Source organism: Eucyclogobius newberryi, unplaced genomic scaffold (genome assembly GCF_026437365.1).
Source record: "Eucyclogobius newberryi isolate DKJ021-1_F unplaced genomic scaffold, fEucNew1.0.hap1 SCAF_14, whole genome shotgun sequence".
Lineage (NCBI taxonomy): Eukaryota > Metazoa > Chordata > Actinopteri > Gobiiformes > Gobiidae > Eucyclogobius > Eucyclogobius newberryi.
Window position 1 is genome coordinate 7851306 of NW_027315768.1, and position 4551 is coordinate 7855856.

A 4551-nucleotide genomic window follows, 5' to 3' on the forward strand; every position below is an offset into this window, starting at 1 on the left:
CAGCCAAGGTTTAAGCTTTCATTTAATGTATGAATGACTTTTGGGAGCTGTTTTGTCTCTCTTTACTCACCTTCTTTACTCACCTTCTCTCCTCTGTCCTGTGCTTCCGTGGCTGAGTCGCTACACTACTCTATAGAAACACTATCTCGACCCTGGAATTCAGTGACCCTTAAACCTCACTTTCTTTCATGTTGCTCATTATTGACAGAGCAGCTGGAGAATGCGAGCAGCAGACCCCTATTTGGTGACCACTCTGTCGTTTAGCCCTCCTCTGCACTGTTGCCATAGCGACAAAGAAACCTGAGCACCACCTCCTCCCTCGGGTCATCTGATCCCCTGCTCAGGTATCTTGGTCAGGGGGGTGCAGTCACGGCACGAGGCGCCACTTCAGGAAATAAGGAGTGGGAACAATAGCCAAAGAGAGCAGGACTAAAGGTCGGGACGAGAACCGGGTGGGGAGGATATGGTTTTGGACGGCCCACTGCGAGTCCTGGATGATGGCACCAAAATGAGCCTCAGCGACATCAGTACGTGATTACCTAATCGTCGTTTTAAAGTGTAGGATGCCTGGAGGTTTGGCTCATTTTGTGGATTTGCTCATTGCAGATGCTGCTGCGGATGGGGATTCTCAACAGGTAGCGGTAGGTAACGACTTGGTTAAGGCCTGTTTATGATTTTCAAACAGGGAAATATGTATTTAGATCTATCTAACATTTTCTTACCTCTCACAAACCATTTGGCGCATCACTTCAGCATTCACACACATGCATTATGAGGCCTCTAACACAGCTTTAGAAGAGATTAGATAGAAGAACAAATTGTAATTATTGATTTATATTCTCCAACATCCATCTCCAATGTCCTGAGAGAGGAGCAGGAACAGTAGATGTTAGTCCGATTTTATTTATTAGGTCTTCACGTTTTAATAAGTTTAGGAATTTTATAGTCAAACATGTGTCTGCATGTCACTAAAATACAGGTTCAACTAAAAGAATGCTTAATTTATTAACTGTACAGTTACTCTTACAATCACTTGAACAGACTACATGTTTCCCCAAATATTTGAGCACTGTACTTCCAATTAATAACATCGTTTTCGAAGTAACAGTACTCTTACTTGAGTACTCTTCCCACCTCTGGGTTTTGGTTTACTAACTGTAAGTCATCATTAATTTAGTATGGTAAACAAAATCACTGGCTTTCGTGTGGATAAAGTGACGGATTCTTATACAATACTTGTCCCTTGTATATATTTTGATGTTTTCTTTCTAAACTTGGTTCTATGTGGTTAGCTCTGCCTTTGGCGAGTTGTTTTTGAGTTGTTCGTGTATTTTTGCCTCTGTCAAAACCTTGTCTGGTCACAAATCTCACCAGTTAGAATGAATATTACAGGAAATTACAAATGTGGTGACTAGACTAGAACATATTTCAACTGACTATGAAAAGCTTAAGATAAACTGAAGATCAAAGATTAAAATTTACAAAATATAGTAAAACTTTTTGATAGAGAGCTGCCATTAAGAATGATTTAAGTTGTCGACCAGTCAGTCTAAATCTTTTTTTTTTCTTGATTAGTTGACAACTTTTTAAACATATTATCATGAATAATGGTGACTGTATTTGCTAATAAAGAGTATTATTAATGAAAATCAGACATAATTTTTCTTTTAGATTCATTGATTACTATTACAAAATACAACTATGGTTATTTTTTATGGTCGACAAGTCACAATTAGTTGATTAATCATTGCAGCCCTGCTTTCAAATTCTTAAAAGGACACATATAATGCAAACATTTTTAACATTGTTCCTTCATCAAAAACAAACTTTGTGTTGCATTTAGCTTGACTCACACTAGTTTGATGAATGTTTTGAAAGTCCTCTCCCTCCGAGCCTCAAAAACAATCCACTGTGAATTTCCATACAAGTCCATAAATGATAACTCAAATCACAATCATTACAACTGTGTAGCTGCATTAGCATGTCGGAGGAGAGCTAGCATTTGTTTCTCTCTCCTATGTAATTCCCTCTGCAGCCAGTAGATAGAGATCAAAAGTCAGTTCCTAGTGTGGAAAAAGCCAGAGTGACATGACATCATTTGGCTTTTCTGTTTTGTTTTTTGTTCTAAAACATGAAAAGCCAAAGTACTCAAGAGCATGTTTAATGGCTAATTAAATCCAGCCTGGAACACATCCCTGTCTTTATCAAGATTTAATACAGAGCATGCCACGTTGTTCTCAAATGGCATGTGTTAAAATTGAGAGCTGAGAAACCACCAAAACTTGAACCAATGTCCAGGCTCCTCTGTGTCAGTGGTCTAGATGGCACAGCTCATGTCATCCTAAGGTTGCGGGTTCAAGAGACCTCTCTGGCACTTCAATAGGTTTATGGTGCAATTATGGTCAATTGGAAGTGTCAATCATCCAGGTTGTCAGTGTTGGAGAGCCTGGGTCTAAAAATGTTTGACAATTTTGTTTGAGATGTTGACCAAATAATATTTTTTTTGCTATTTATATATATTATTTATTATGTCATGAATACTTAATTGTCATGTTGAATATGTTAATCTAACTTATTTTAGATCACTTCAGATCATCTCTAAATCTACAGTAAAACATCAACTGACATGAAATGTATAAGATATAATTATAGAACAAATGTGTGCTGTTCTTCCACTGGCAGCTTGACTCCTAAATTGGGCCACTGGATGCCTGCTCAGGGTTAGTATTTCATAGTGGTGAGGTGAGGTAACAAGTGTCTCCAAGACCAATCACCAAACACGACCAGTGGTTTACAGTAAAATGTGTTGCATTTACTTGTGCATTATGTACTGTAATTTATCTCACATCCTCATTGGCCCTTTCTGTCATCAACTCTCAACTTCTAATTTCATGACCAAAATATCCTATTTGCCGCTTCAGTTAGTTTATGAAGCTAGTCACCAATTCCGGAGCACCCGGAGGAGACCTACAGAGACACGGGGAGAGCATGCAAACTCCACACAGAAGGCCTCCCGGGAATCGATCTCAGGACCTTCTTACTGTGAAGCTAACACAGATATTTGGTCAGTGCCGATGCGTCAAGCATAAACTCCTTCTCAGTTTGTGGACAGGCCATGCTCATGTTCTCCTCCAGATTACCACGCTCACTGAGCAGCAGGATGTAGCCCTGATTCATGATTGGTGCTGGAGTTGGGCTTTTAGTAGTTACCTTTCAAATGCAATACAAATGAGAGACTCATTTGCCATTGTGAGGCTCATATTGCTTTCTGATTGGAAAATCGGCTTTTACCTATCGTCTATTGTCCATCATGTCATGTTTTTGTAATTAAGAATAATTCAGCCTTACAGTTGTTCTCAGTAGAAGCTATAATTGACTTGAACAGGTTTACCTCATCAGGGGACAGAGAGGTCATGTTTATGAAAACTGTCTTATTTAATTTTCAAGAATATCTAGCTAAAATATTTAGCTAAAAATTTAAGTTACAAATGAGAAAAATGAGAAATCAACTTTTGATTGAGCTTTTAACCATATTACAATGGTGTTCCCTCATTACTTTATCAGTTATTAATACAGGGAAAAATGTATGAGAAACTATCTAAATAAACATATAAATAAAGACAGGATAGTCAATTAAAAAAATTCATAAATTTAAGAAATACATAAAAACATTAGCTAATTCAACTAGCTATAAGTAATTTATTCATACATGTTTGAGTAATTTAATGTAATTGTGCTGCTGAAAAAAAATAGTTTAAAAATGCTTAAATAAAAATGTGCTGCTGGCTTCAGTGAAATGCCAATATGAGGAGTCTAGGCTTATCCTCGAAATTATTTTTTTTATATAAATATTGGGATTTACAATGAAAACATTAAAAAGGATGATCTATGATGATGAACCTTTCTTCATCTATTTTTGATAGGACAACAATATCATCACTCAGTTTGTGATTCTTCTTCTTGATGAAATGGGGGCTTACGGTATAATCTACATTCTGTTTACAACAGTCTATGTGAACCTTGGTCAAAGCAGAACTCAAGCCAGAAAATTGCTTATCAGGTAGCAAAGCGACCCAGAGCTTATCAAGTACACAAGTTCAGGACCAGTAAAAAAAATCAGGTCAAGTTTCAGGGCAAATTCCTCCCCTAGGGCAAGTACTAATTTACTGTATATCCTCTCCCCTCAGGGCAGTATAAATTCTAGCTCCTCAGACCAGTAGATTCAGATTGATAATGACTTCCGGATGTCAGTCGAAAATTCTAAGTAAAATGGACTACCTTTGAAACCTTTTCTACAACACTTTGATTTATAATAATCAGAGGTCTTTCAACTCTGGTCAGCCTGTATTGACTCATGATTGAATGGTTTGTTGTGCAGGAGTTGTCGGAGCAGAGGATAGAGGTGGTGTCAGTCACTGAGGAGGACTTGCCCACTGTGGAGACCCCCAACACGCTCAACGTCAGTCCTCTGGACAGCTTCGCCAACGAGCCTGCCAACAACCAACCCTATCCCTATCCCAATCCAATCCCTATCCTATCCCTAACCCAATC

At 38.1% G+C, this 4551-nt stretch overlaps 1 long non-coding RNA gene across 1 annotated transcript; it reads left to right on the plus strand.

The window, feature by feature from the left end:
* The first annotated feature begins 387 nt into the window (after positions 1–387).
* On the plus strand, positions 388–4507 carry LOC140359356 (uncharacterized). The gene is made up of 3 exons (XR_011926851.1): positions 388–527; positions 607–641; positions 4379–4507. It is a non-coding gene; the product is annotated as an uncharacterized lncRNA (long non-coding RNA).
* Positions 4508–4551: the final 44 nt, after the last annotated feature.